Source organism: Talpa occidentalis, unplaced genomic scaffold (genome assembly GCF_014898055.3).
Source record: "Talpa occidentalis isolate TD23 unplaced genomic scaffold, MPIMG_talOcc4v2.1 talOcc4.975, whole genome shotgun sequence".
Classification (NCBI taxonomy): Eukaryota; Metazoa; Chordata; class Mammalia; order Eulipotyphla; family Talpidae; genus Talpa; species Talpa occidentalis.
This window is the reverse complement of record NW_023605389.1, coordinates 9,321-24,048: the sequence shown is the minus strand read 5'-3', so window position 1 is coordinate 24,048 and position 14,728 is coordinate 9,321. Positions and strand designations below refer to the sequence as shown.

The window sequence follows — 14,728 nt, the reverse complement described above, 5'->3', positions numbered from 1 at the left end:
TCCTAATAAATTATTGTGAAACTGCAAAATCATAAAGACCAAGAGAAAACTTAAAACCAAATACAGATAAAAGATGAATGACCTACAAAGGAATGAAAATTAGATTGACTCCTTTTTTATCAAAATTTGCAAACTCACAGAGAAATCAAAAACAGTAAGATAAAAAACCTATTACACTACCCACCAGAGTCAAACTGTTAGCACTTTGGCTGATCACTCAAAGTTTTTCTAAAGATACACATGTTCCCTTTTCAGAAAATGTATAAAGTGGCTGCTAATAACAGGATCCTTTATTCCAAAATTCTTTATCATGCATTTCCAAGGAACAAGAACATTCTTTTATTTGACTACAATACCATCACCTCATCTAAGATAAAATTAATTCACTAACATTACCCTAATAGAGTCTGGATAAAATTTTCCCAGTTATCCTAAAAACATCCTCTAAGGCTTTTCTTTTTACTTATCCAGAATTTTATCAAGATCTATGTATTAATTTTAAATTCACTTCTAGCTCTTAAATCTCTCTCTCATTTAGAAAATTTTCACATCATTTCCTTTAGTTTTTCTTGACATTAAACCATTTGAAGAGTGCAATTCAGTTATTCTGAAAAAATATCCCACATTCTGGATAGATTTGACTGTTTTCCTCATGATTACAGATCAAGTATGTCTAGGAAAATACCATTTAGATGAACCACAATATGCATCTAGAATTCTCACACTGGCAATTCCAATTGTATCATTTTTAAATTTTTTTCTTTGTAATTAATAAATCACCTGCTAGGTGATATTTTCTGGCTCTAGAGTACATTTTTTAATTGCACCTCTGGAAGACAGAGGAAGGTACTTAGTACAAAGACAAAAGTACAAAGACAAAAAAGTAGTTATTAAAGTAGAAATGTATTGCCAACTGAAATATCATGTAAGAACAAAAGCAAGATAAAAATTATTATTTTATGCGTCAGTAAAAAATAACTGACAGAAAGACAATGTGTACACAAAAAGAATTCTTTGCACAGAGATTTGTTTTTTATAAACTTGTCAGGAACTTAACATTTCAGCACATCTTGAAAATGTACTTTACCTGCCATCTCTTCTGAGGGCAAAACTGATGCCATCTTTCTGGAAAGGAAGCAGCTTTGCCCTTAGTTTTTCAGGCAAAAAATCCAGCGGTTTACAAGATTCACTTCTCTCACAAGAAGACTGAGGTATAACAGACTTTTTTATGTTACGAACTATAGGCATGATGATCCTGAAAAATAAATCACAACAGGTTGGGGGGGGGGGTTCAAACAATTATTACTAAGTATAAGAGAGAATTAAACATAATAAACAACATTAAAGTACCGATCAGTTACCTTTATATACTATCTATGTAGATATGAACTTGTTAAATCATGTTTCCAGAGTAAATTATCAAGAAAATTCAAAGAACTTAGGCAAAATATGTATTTAATGCACTACCTAGTAATTCAGTATTCTCTCTTTCATTTCTAATTCTAACTGGGCAATTGTGTAGCCATTTCTTGTTTCAAGCAATAAATGTATTACTGAAAAGTTGCAAATCAACTAGATTTTTACAAATCAAATAAACTAATTAATGATGAATTTAATATAGAAAGAGGAATACTTTCATAAGTACACCTTTTCATATCATGCCAGATTTCTAAAAGTGGGGTAAAATTGCATTTTAAAATTATTAAATACAAACACATTAGTACCAAGTTTATAATGATTAAATTAACTCTAAGTTGGGGCCTCCCTGGTGGCACAAGGGGTTAAGACTCAGCACAATGAAGCTACGGGCAGCTACTGCAGCATGAGTTGGATCCCCGGCCAGGGAGGTGACCCACTTGGCACAGCAGATCTCTCCTGTCTTGCCTGCTTCTCACTTCAGCAGTGTATTTCAGTAGATCCACCTGTTCTGCTCCCCACTCTGTCTTTGGTGAATCCTCTCACCTCTCTGTACCTCTGGCCTATACCCCAGTTCTTGTATGCATAAATAAATAAATCTTTAAAAATATTAATTCTCAGTTACTAGATTGATTTTTAAATATTAAAATGATTCTTTGTAATCAGTTGATCCACAATATAAACTCTGCCTGATTAATACCTTTCTAACCACTAGGTTTCCACAGATGTAATTTTAATTTTCTACCACATAAAAATTTCAAATATTTGGAAATTATTAGAACTCTGCAAGCAAAGGTCTATTAAGTCACTAAATTATAAGGCTTCTCTATAATACTACTTTGTATATGAATTATACCTTTTCAATTATATGTGATCTTATTCCTTTTTTTTTTAAAGATTTATTTATTTATTTATACAAGCACTGAGTATAGTCAGAAGCATGGGAGGGTGAGAGGATTCACCAGAGCCAGAGCGGGGAACAGAACAGGCAGAGAGACGAAATACACTGCTGAGGGGAGCAGGGGGCAGCAGGAGAGGTCTGCGCGCCAAGGGGGACCCTCGCTGGCGGCCATGGATCGAACCTGCGTTGCAGAGGCTGCGGGCAGCTTCACAGCCCAGCGCTCAACTGCTGTGCCACCAAGGGAGGCCTGATCTTATTCCATTTTTAAAACAAATTTACTTTTCTCTGAATTGCTTGCAGACTTATAAAACTTTCATTTACTTCTCAAAGAAGTATATAACTTGTGTCTAATATCTAAGCATCTCAAAAATTAAACAATTTTAAATTAATAACAAATGTATTACACTCCACAATCTAGAGACAAGGACAATATCCTCTCAGAATTTATATTCTTGATGGGAAGACGCAAAATAAACAAGATGATTTATTACCATATAGAATAAGTACTATGAAGAAACTTTAGAGAGTAATGACAACTTGAGGCAGACTGACCACCAAAGGTGTTTCTTAAATGTTGCATGACCTACAATCTGAAAGATATAAAAAAATCTGGCAGATTCAAAGTTGAAAGAAGAGCAGTCTAAGCAGGGACTATCTCTCAACCTGAGTTGAGAGAAGACTTGGTATTTTCTAGAAACAGAATGTTAGGAGATGAAGTTACTGAGATAAGCAAGTTCTAATCTAATCTAATCTAATCATTAAAAGTTCTAATCATTAAACTTGATAAGGGCTTTGGATTCTATTGTTATATTAAGGATGAAGGCAAGCCAAAGGAGTTATGCTGTCTATACATGATTAGCATGATGTGATGATTCAAACTCAATTATAATGAAAAATTCAGTTCCTCATTTGCATCAACCACATTACCAGTACTCAATGACCACAGATAGTCAGTGCTATCATACTGAACAGTGCAGGCATAGCATATTTCCATCTTCAAGGAAAGTTCTATTGGACAACACTTACTAGAGGGTTTTAAGCAGGAAAGGGCAATGATGTAACTTACATTTCAAACTACCAGTAAAGGACAATACCATCAACAAAAGACAGGAGATAACTGTTTGTAAAAGACAAAGTCCCAGGGCTTCACTAGGAAACTGGATTTAGAAATGATATATGACTCAGAGGTGTCTGAAAATATTCTCCATAAACACCAATAAGTGGGCATCCCTACTATCCTCTTAACAGTTATAAAACTCTTGAGTAAAGAATAGAGTTCAGTAAAACCAGCGGACAGTACCAAAGATAGAAACCTATTGTTAGGCTGAAATAGACAAGAGTGATCTTTGGCACTGGAACTGGATTTAGGAAAAGTATCAGAGTAATCTCATTAAATACCTCTGCCCAGTTAAGTTAGTACAGAAGTAACCATGTAATAACACTAATAATTCTAACTTTGTTATTGGGCATACAAATTTGACTAGAATAAATTGCCAGTGCCTGCAATTTATTGGTGATTATGTTAGGGGGAAAGGATGTCCTGAGATAATCTCATACAGGCTTTGTGGACTCCACCCCACTCCAGACTAAAGCCATCAGGACATTGGGAAAGACAAATCCCATCACCACCAAGGGGAGGGTGGCTGGGACCTGAGGGTGGAGTTGGGCAGCCAGGTTGGATATAAAACCAAAACGTGGGCCTTGCTCTCGCTCTGGCTCGCGATCGCTCGCCTCCTGGCTTCACCGCTCCTGGCTGGCGGCCAGCTCTCAGAGCGCCATTTTGGGATTCCTGATCGGCGGATCGGGTAGGACTCATTTAAAACTTTGTCTCCCACTTTTCTCCCAGAGCTGTACATTTCCTCATTTCCCTTTCCCTTGTAAATAAACCTTTTATTAACCTTTCACGTGTGCCTGCAGTAGAGCATTGATAAGTCCTTTTAAGCGCGGGTGAGGACCCACAGTCAGGCACCCCGTTTTGTATCGGGGCTGCTCTACAACAGTTTGGCGCCCAGCGTGGTTTCCAAGTTACACCCGCGGTTGACCAGCCCAAAGTAACATTCCTTGCGTTGGTCACCATAAGCGCACTAGTTCTGCAGGACTAGCAGTATAATATTTGTCTCTAGTCCTGAAAAGTCTGTTTTTTTTTCCCTGTGCGTACAGCCCTTGTGGGTGTGTTTTGACTCAAATATGGCCTCAACCATGAGCCTATACAGTTTCATCCCTAGCCTGAGTTCTTTCAGTTTCCTTCCGGCCTTGAATTTGAGCAGCCTTCTTCCATTAAATATCACCACCAGTTTCATTAATATAAATAATTTGATGAAGCCTGGTGTATGGCATGTGATTTTACTATTGTATACATACATGGGTGGTTTACAAGCCATCCCTTTACAGACTGTGCTTCTGGGTGGTTTTTTGGTAATATGTGTAAGCGCAGTTTGCTACATTCTTGTTTCTGTGAGAGGTAGAAGTTCTACTTCACATACTGAGAATGTGCAACAACAAATTCAGGCTTTTAACGTGGCCATACAACAACTAAATCAGGTTTTTGATTTAACTATTAAGAGTATAAGGGATGAAAATCGTAACGTTTTTGAGTCAGCTTATCAAAGCATGCTGTATCAAGTGCAACAACAAAATCGGACTTTTGAGTCAGCTTTTAAAGGTATGCAGGACCAGATGCAGGCCGCCCTCCATAAATTAGATATGGCGGAGGCGAAGGCTAGGCTAATGGTGCAGAGAAAGGATAGACCTTCCCCTTTCCATGAGGACAGCCAGCGAGCAGAGTTAGAAGAGGAGGAGCATCATATTTTAAATACTTTAAATACACGAGGACAAAATCCTCTTCCACGTGACAAAGCCCCTCCCGTGCAGACCCCTGAGGCTGCACAGCCTCCACTATCCAGAGTGATAATGGGCCGGCATTTGTCTCTGACGTCACCCATGCAGTGAGCAGTGCGTTACAGATAAACTGGAAATTGCATGCTGCATGGAGACCGCAGTCTTCCGGGCAAACAGAAAAGATGAACCACACCTTGAAGAAAACCTTGGCAAAACTGTGCCAAGAAACACAACTTCGTTGGGACCAGGTACTATCCCTTGCCCTCCTCCGCATAAGAGTGGCACCTAGAAGTGGGCTACAATTAAGCCCCTTTGAGATTGTGTTTGGAAGACCTTTTCAGGCCTCAGTTCTGAAAGCCAGTCCGGAAATAACACAAGATTGCCGGATCACGCAATATGTGAAACACATCCAGGAGGTTCTGGCAGTGATTCATAACTTTGCAACCTCAAGGATCTCTATGCCTCCTGATCAACCATTGCATCCCTTCAAACCTGGAGATCAGGTCTTACTGAAGACTTGGCAGAGCGGGGATGCTCAAAACCAGCTGTCAGAAAAATGGACTGGTCCCTATGATGTCTTGTTGAGCACACATACTTCTCTGAAACTTGCAGGCATAAAACCCTGGGTACATCATTCCAGAGTTAAGAAAGCCCCAGGAGGAACTGACCCAGAGACGAAGTCCCATTGGTCTTGTGAACCCATTGAGGACTTGAGATATTTGTTTAAGAAACAGACAAAAACTTGAATGTTACTGACTTCTTTTCCAGTTATTGTTGCAGGATACCCAAGGACTCATTTTTTTTTCCTGAAGAAACCCTGAGAAAACTAACATGCTCTAACCAATCTTCTTCTTTTCAAAGTTTAGGAGACGTGAAATAACATCTAGGATCATGCATATGGTGCCACTATTTTTTTTTACACAGAAAGGTTTTCAATCTTGATTTTGTTATTTTTTTTAACTTTCTGCTTTTTTTTTTTTACCTTTGAGATTTTTTTCTCTGCTTTCTTTTTGTTACTTTGGCCAATGAGTGAAACTGCAGTTGCATGAGATATCCCACGCGTGATAAATGGTAACTAATGAGCTCTTTGTGTCTATATGTTGTATGTCTGTATGTCCTTGTGTCCTTGTCTTGACCTCAAGTGATTGACAAATTGGTATACATGGTGCCCATAGTCGTTGAAAAAAAAAAAAAAAAGAGAGTCTCCAGTTATGAGAAAAACTAAAGGTTATGGTTTGATTGTCAACATTGTGCTACTGAACTAAGCCGGTGCCTTCATAGAGATTGAACATTGTTGTTTCTGTTATTTTTCTGATATTTATGGCAAAGCTTCCCAGAAATCTAAATTCAAGTACAAATTTGGTAGCCTGTCATTTGGCTGATGCAAGGAAATTTTGTGGAACCTCAGTAGAGCTCCTGAGACACTCCACAAAGTTTCTCCCTTTCCTCCTGGGAAAGGCATTAGATGAATTTGTTCTATTTGGATTTTACCTAATGAAGTAAAACTGGAAGGGAAGCATTGTCACTTGGGAAAATGGTAAAACTTTGGTATGTACAAAATGTTAACAGTAGTATCTGGTATGTATGTAAATTGTCAATGGTGATTGTCACCTTATAATATTATAATTCAATTGTTTCACATCTACAGAAATTGTTTCTGAAAATATAGGGAGAAAAGGTCTCAACAGATTCCTATTGATGGAACTGTTGAGAGTAAAACTTTTCTACTAAGGACTGAATAGACTTGGAAATACACCTCATATTTACTAAGTTTTCCTTGACATAATAATACTGATGATTTTTTTGCATTTTGCTCTAAATCCACAAAGTTTTCTTGTTTTGGTGACCAGGATCTGCAGCAAGGTTGTAATTTTTTTTTTTCCAACAAAGCTAACTTGTGTTTGCATTTTCTCTCCCCTTGATACCAACACGGCATAAAAATAGTGGTAGTAATCTTTTACTACTTATCTCAGAGTCTGTTTTTGCATAACTTCCATAGGGATTTTGTTTAAACTGAAAAAAATTGGACATAAGTTTCATTGTGTGGCTTTGTGTGGAGCTCTTCCAGAAAGTTGAAACAGAGCTGAACCAAGAAGAGGAGAACCTGTATGCCTTGTTTGTAGGGTTCCAGAGACCTCCAAAGAAGGTGAGGAAGCTTGCCTCCATTGGCAGGACTGGACAACCCGGCCAACGAAAAGTCCCTGGTACCCTCGAGAAGAGGAAAGCCCAGGTGGAGTCTGATGAGACCAACTTCTTTCAGAAGACTACACGGACCGGATGTCAACAGTTCGCTCTGAATCCTATATGGAGTATTCCAACGGAGCCAGCTAAAATTGCTGCTTAGTTATTCTGCCCTGTGATTTTATGCAAAAATAGGCAATATGGTTTAAAAGTAGATTTGGTTTGCAAACTTTTGCTATGCTGTTTAAAAAATTTGGGATCAAGGTTGAGAGAATTTGTCTTTACATAAGTTGAACCATTTTAAGATTTTTTTTTTCCTGTGATTTTTGACATATCTGCTGTCTTGTTCTGGCTAATGCCTCCAGATGTTTTCTTTTGGCTGGGACTGATGAACTGTTTTTCCAGGAATGGAGGACTTTTGCTTTCCACAATGGACACTACCTGGAGGGATTCGTTTTCTTTCAGACTGGAACCCTGGAAAATTTTCATCTGAGACTGTATCCCAGAATCCATATGTTTGATCTTCATCACCATGGAAATGGTGGCAAAAAGTGAAAGGGGGGAATTGTTAGGGGGAAAGGATGTCCTGAGATAATCTCATACAGGCTTTGTGGACTCCACCCCCACTCCAGACTAAAGCCATCAGGACATTGGGAAAGACAAATCCCATCACCACCAAGGGGAGGGTGGCTGGGACCTGAGGGTGGAGTTGGGCAGCCAGGTTGGATATAAAAACCAAACACGTGGGCCTTGCTCTCGCTCTGGCTCGCGATCGCTCGCCTCCTGGCTTCACCGCTCCTGGCTGGCGGCCAGCTCTCAGAGCGCCATTTTGGGATTCCTGATCGGCGGATCGGGTAGGACTCATTTAAAACTTTGTCTCCCACTTTTCTCCCAGAGCTGTACATTTCCTCATTTCCCTTTCCCTTGTAAATAAACCTTTTATTAACCTTTCACGTGTGCCTGCAGTAGAGCATTGATAAGTCCTTTTAAGCGCGCGGGTGAGGACCCACAGTCAGGCACCCCGTTTTGTATCGGGGCTGCTCTACAACAATTATAGTCTAATACACACCTCTGCTTTCAAGTATATCATTTCCAGAAACCATACGCTTAGACAAAAAACAGTCTGTGACTATGAGTCTAAAAAGATAAAGAATAAAGATGTCTGTAGAGCTACTCAAATATTTGCAAAATGATTATGCACAAAGTCATATTCAATCATAGGAACTTGTCAGATTCAATTAGGACTTGGGAATATACTATTTTATTTAAACATACTCCATGCTTACCAAAATGTACATTTTGTTTACATGTTTATATCTCATATACTTATTGATTACCAGTAAGCTACAACCTCAGTTTAATAAATTGAAATCATGTTTTTGTTAATAAAATGTCATATTAAATTTCATTAAATTATAGCATCATTTGATATTTTTAAAATCATTTATGGGGTTTTTTAAATTGCCATATCTATATCACTTACTTTTATAGCAAGGACACCAGATTCTTTCACTCTATGGTCAACCGTTTTCACAGTAATGATAAAATACTTATTGAGTGACCTTCTGTGAAGCACTAGGATAGATTTTAGGAAATCTCCTGTAATTTTCTTTTTTTTTTTTTAAGATTTATTTTATTTATGCATACAAGAACTGGGACACAGGCCAGAGGTGTGGGGGGCGAGAGGATTCACCAGACAGATTAGGGAACAGAACAGGCAACTGACTGAAATACACTGCTGAGGGGAGCAGTGGGTGAGACAGGAGAGGTCTGCTAAGCCATGTGAGTAGCTCCCTAGCTGGCAGGGTATTGAACTCATGCTGCAGAGGCTGGGATAAGCGTTACAGTGCTGTGCTTAACCCCTTGCACCACCCCACCCAGGAGGCCCTCCTGCAATTTTCAAAACAACTCACAAACATAAGTAATATCATCTTCATTTTAAGGACATGAAACTTGAGGTTCCACGATGTTAAATAATTTACTCAAGTTTTCACAGTTAGCATGGGTGATATTAAATCTGGAACTCAGATTGGTCTAATTTGTAAGTCTGAATTTCTGCCACTATGCAACACTGCCTCTTAAAATCACTTATTCAACAAATACTTAATTGAACACCTTTATGTGAGATAACTGCAAAAGGTATACAAGGATGAATATGTGCCATTAAAATCTTACTGCTGAGCCCAATCTAGGAAAAAAATGAAAACTGTAAACAAATAATTGCAATACAATGCAGTAAGGGCTATAAAATAAGCATATATTTGTATATATACATATATCTAAATATGAATATATACAAGATCTCCTACATAAGTAGGAGTGTTGGCTATGTAAGGTAACAAGTATCAAAGTTTCACTTAGAAGAAAAAATTCCTTGGTATATAGATCTTATTTAAATTTTTGATATAACTCTTTGAAACTTGAAGAGTGGTGCTTGCAGGTGAATCAAGATAAGAATATTTTAGGCTGAATGAAACTGTATTTGCATAAGCACAAAGTTTAAGAAAATCCTAAGGTGCTTAGTATAGGCAAAGAATAACACTCTTGACAAGTGTTAGGGACAGGTCAGAGAGATTCTCATAGCCCATGCTAAAAGATCTTGAACCTTATTCTGGAAGGAATTGGGAAACTTTCCAAGAGGTTAGTCAGGTCACTATTTTACAAGATTACCTTGTACAAGATTACCTTGTCATATTTGGAAGAATGGATGTGGGAGCAGAGACAACCCTTGAGAAGACCATAGCAAATAATCCAGGTAATACCAATTATAATCTCTTTAGTTTTAGTTGCCTATATCAAATTACCTACCTGACATTTTAGGTATCTTACAAACATTTCTAACCCAAATGTCCAAACCAAAGTACTTGCTTACTCCCTGCCCAATCTCTCAATAATACCACAACCATGCAAGTTACTAAAACCAGAACCTGGGTTTTTCATTTCTCCATCTACCTTAGCCATCAAATTAAATCCACTTATTACCAGTCCCATCACCATCATCCATCCGAAATTATCACTACTTAACTGTCATGCTGCAATAGCTCACAATTGGACACCCCCACCCTCATTTTCCCTAATATCTGTTGGTTTTCTTAAAACACTTACTGTCATTGGCAATTATTTTGATTTGTTCACTTGAATTTTATTTCACTCTTTTATTAGAATGGCTTCATAAAGGCAAGGGCCATAAACTGACTTGGCCCATCATTGTTTTACTTCAGCACTCTACCATCAGCCAAGGTAACAGAAACAATGATATTAACAAAACAACACACACTATGTGCTAGGCAAATCTTATGTGTTTTAAATATATTAAGTCATTTACTTAACATATGTTAAGTCATTTATTAAACAGCCTTTGAGGTAGGTATTCTACAGTCTCTGTCTTACAGATATGAAAATTAAGGGACAGAAATTTCATTCACTAAGGTGTACCCAAAGTCACCCAAGGGATAAATGGCAGAATTGAGATTCAAAGCTGGGCATCCTGGAGTTGATTCTCTTGACCATTATACAGTACCCCTCTTAGAAAGTGATCAATAAATATTTCATGACCAAATAAGCATGTGAAATAGAAAATAAAGAAAAGAGGTACAGAATTAGGGGAAATGTTCAATTTGAAGTACTTGGAGAGGGGCTGAGAGGTTATAAAAAAAGTTAGATTTAATGGATAAGTCAGAGGGCCACCCTGGTGGTGCAAGGGGGTTAAGCACCACACTATGAAGCAATCCGCAGCTCTGCAACATGAGTTCCATCCCCTGTAGGCTAGGGAAAAGCCCACATGGGGCAGCAGACCTCTCCTGATAAGCCTGCTGCTCCCCTCAGCAATGTACTTTCTTCAATCTGCCTGTTCTGTTCACCACTCTGTCTCTGGTGGATCCTCTCACCCTCCATACCTCAGGCTGTCCCAGCTCTTGTACACATAAATAAATAAATCTTTAAAAAACAGAAATAAAGGATAAGGCAGATAGTGCACATGACTGCATTGCTTTTAACAGCTAATAATTGACCCAGCAATTCCATTTTTGAGATATATGTTCAAAAGAAATAAAATCTGGATCCTGAAAAGGTTATTTATACACCCATGTTCACAGTAGCATTATTCAAAATAGCTAAGAGGTGAAAGCTCATATGCTGCAATCTGGGCAAATCTTGAGGAACTATGCTAAGTAAAATGAGACCTTCACAGAAAGACAAATACTAACAGTCAAATTCTTAACAGAAAGTAGAATGGTGGCTGTCAGTGCTGGATGAGGAAAGGAAAATAGAAATGGTTTTTCAATGAGTAAAGAATTTCAATTTTGCAAAATGGAAAATTCCAGAGATCTGTTGTATAACAAGGTGCATGTACACTTACGAAGGGTTAAGATGGTTAATTTTGTTTTTTACTACAAAAAAACTTAACAGAAAATAATACAAAAACTTCATCAGCTAAGAACTAACTGGTAATATTAGAGACATACAATGAAATACCAGATAGTCATCAAAAATATTATTAGGGCCTCCCCAGTGGCGCAGCGGTTGAGCGCTGGGTTGTGAAGCTGCCCGCAACCTCTGCAGCGCCGGTTTGATTCCCGGTTGCTCCCCGGCCACCGGAGGAGGGTCCCACATGGCGCGCAGACCTCTCCTGCCGCCCGCTGCTTCCCTCAGCAGTGTACTTCAGTCCTTCTGCCTGCTCTGCTCCCCGCTCTGGCTCTGGTGAATTCTCTCACCCTCCCGCGCTTCTGACTACCCAGTGCTTGTATAAATAAATAAATAAATCTTTAAAATATATATATATATTATTAGGTCATGCAAAGACCAATGTAGAGTTAAGCTGAGCTAAAAAGGATGTTTACAAGAGGAAATTAGTATAACAACATAAGTATGTGTGTATTTAGATATCTATGAGGATACTCACCAAAATTTAACATAGGTTTCTCTAGGTGATAGGATTACAGATGACCTTTACTTTCTTTTTTATATTTTCCTATGCTGTTAAGTACAGTGATTACATATTTCATACACTGAAAGTGATGGCTGAAAATAGGAAGGGACTGTCACCACTGGTTCCGGAATCTCAGAATGGATTTTACATTTCTTTCTCACTAAGCGTCTGACATATAGAGGGATATATTACTGCTGAGGACCTTAACATGTTATTTAACTTTACTGAGTCCCCAATTTCTTCCACTATAACAGGTAACATTTCATGTAGATTGTTGCAGAGAAAAATGTACTTTAAAGCACTTATTCTTGGCTCAGAGGTAAAGTAACACAATGAAATGACAACCATCACTAATATTTACTGACTTGATTTACTTTGGAAGAACTCATACACAAAAAAAACTAAATCCTCAGAAAAGACCATATAGCTAGATTAAACTGAGAACCCCAACTGCATTCAAAAAGCAGAGAACACTTTGCCTGGTGGATCCACAAAAGTGGCTGAAAGGCATGATTACATTCCTAGATCTAAAAGGATTATACTATATAACTTATCATCTAGTTGGTGAATAAACAATACAAATTAATATTGAACAAAGACTTTATCAATGCTTCAGTAACAAAATAGAAATAAAAATACACTTATTAATGTATTATCCACCCACATAATGGAAAAGAGGTCAAATAATGCACAACACATGAATAATGAAAATGGTTTAAAGAGATTAAAGAACAAGTACCAGTACCATCAATTTTGTTTGGCCTAGGTCTTGTGTCACTGGTTTTGTATTAGGAACCTTAAGGGTTTTTTTGGGGGGGCGGCACTGCTTTATATCCAAAGTCTGGTATTGTACCTAGTATAGATTAGGTATTCAATAAATATTTACAACATTATTTATAAGAGAAAGTCTTCGTGAAACTATAAGGAATACTGAGTTAAAATTTAACTCAGAAACTCTCACTCAAAATGATGGGGAAAAGTTTAGGAATGAAAGCCATCAAGCTGGAGGAGGGAAGGCCTTTCCCCGTTAACTCTCTCTGCATCCCCTTTATGCAATAAGTTTTCCAAGGTACCGGAAAGGGACGTCCAACAAAGATATAGTCAACTTTGCATCCCGAGGGGGAGGGGCCCAAACCAGAGCCTAAAATTTACCTCTGTAGACTACAGGATCCGAAATCTTTACAATGATGACTTCATTCATCAGTTCATTTCCCGCAGGGCCAGGCCAGGGCAAGGGGAGTACCAAGAAGTCGCCACTTTTTGATGCAAGCTTTAAAAAACAAAACAAAACAACAAAAACTAATAGAACTATTCTTAGGTTCTATCACTCTTGACACCTTCGGTAGCTTTTCTCCTTCAAATCAACCTTTAGAAGTTTTGTAAAATAATGGGAAGTTAGCTCACAACTGAGCCCATTCTTCCTAATCAAATAGAACGTGAAGCTGTGCTTCAGGCTCAGTGGCTAGAAGCAGAGGAATCCTCTGCTCTGGGTGCAATCTAAAGCGAGCAAGGCAAGACACAAGAAATGTGGGACTCTGGGTTTGAAGGCCAGGGGTGGAGAATGGCTTGTGAAACTAAGCCTCACCCCATTTCACTCACACTTCCTTAAATACATTGACATTCAGCTCCATTTCCTAGCTCTTCGGCAGAAAACTACAACCTAGCCCGCCAGCCAGTCCCGGACCACCACACCTGGTGCAGTCGCTGCAGAATCTCCAACTCCCGCCACAGGTTTGGCAAGTGTCCGCCCCAAAGCGGAAGTGACTTAAGAGGGCCAAACTGAAAGTAAGATAATTCAAATTCCAGGACTCTAAAACCTCTGCAAACGTCCTCAGAAAACTCTTCTGACTACTAGTTAGCCTTCTCTCTTCAGTAAGAGCGGCGAAATGGGTTCACTACAGGTTTGCACAACTAATTGCCTGCCCCAACTCCAAATCATTCAAAAGTTTCTCTTGTCTCTTCCTAGAAACTACCATTCCCGTCAGGCATCGCAGGAAGTAAACGGAGACAAGGCTGCGGGTGGGAGCAAGGCATGCTGGGAACTGTAGTCCGCCCTGGGCCGTAAAGGACAGTCCTCCCGCCTTCTCCCCCCGACGCTAGTGAAACCAGGTGTTCGGGTTAGAACCCGTTACCGCTAAGGGGAGGAGCTAAGACCTGAATCAGTATTCCTCACTTCCACCCACATGTAGGATGAAGATTTTCCTTTATTCTTATAAAGCACCATAAATTCTTCTCGAAGAAATATGGTTGTCTTCCCAGTACCTCCAGGTCAGCAGAAACTCCCCAAACTCCCCTACCTCCGGACCTAACTCGTGGGAAAAGGTGGCTGTTTCACAAGTGGGCAAAATGGCTGTCCCCTTAGTTTCCTCATTGGTTGTCCCTCGCGTCCTTCAAGGGCGGTTCCTCATCACCGATTGGTCCTTTCTCCTTTGAGGGTGGAGAAATACTTGGCACGGCTCTCCCGC

General features: G+C 39.0%; 1 long non-coding RNA gene across 1 annotated transcript; it reads right to left on the bottom strand.

Annotated features, from left to right (window-relative positions):
• Window positions 1-1,091: 1,091 nt before the first annotated feature.
• LOC119237507 (uncharacterized) lies at window positions 1,092-14,409 on the bottom strand. The gene is made up of 3 exons (XR_005123366.2): window positions 13,956-14,409; window positions 13,416-13,533; window positions 1,092-1,255 (listed from the first exon to the last, which is right to left on the bottom strand). It is a non-coding gene; the product is annotated as an uncharacterized LOC119237507 (long non-coding RNA).
• Window positions 14,410-14,728: the final 319 nt, after the last annotated feature.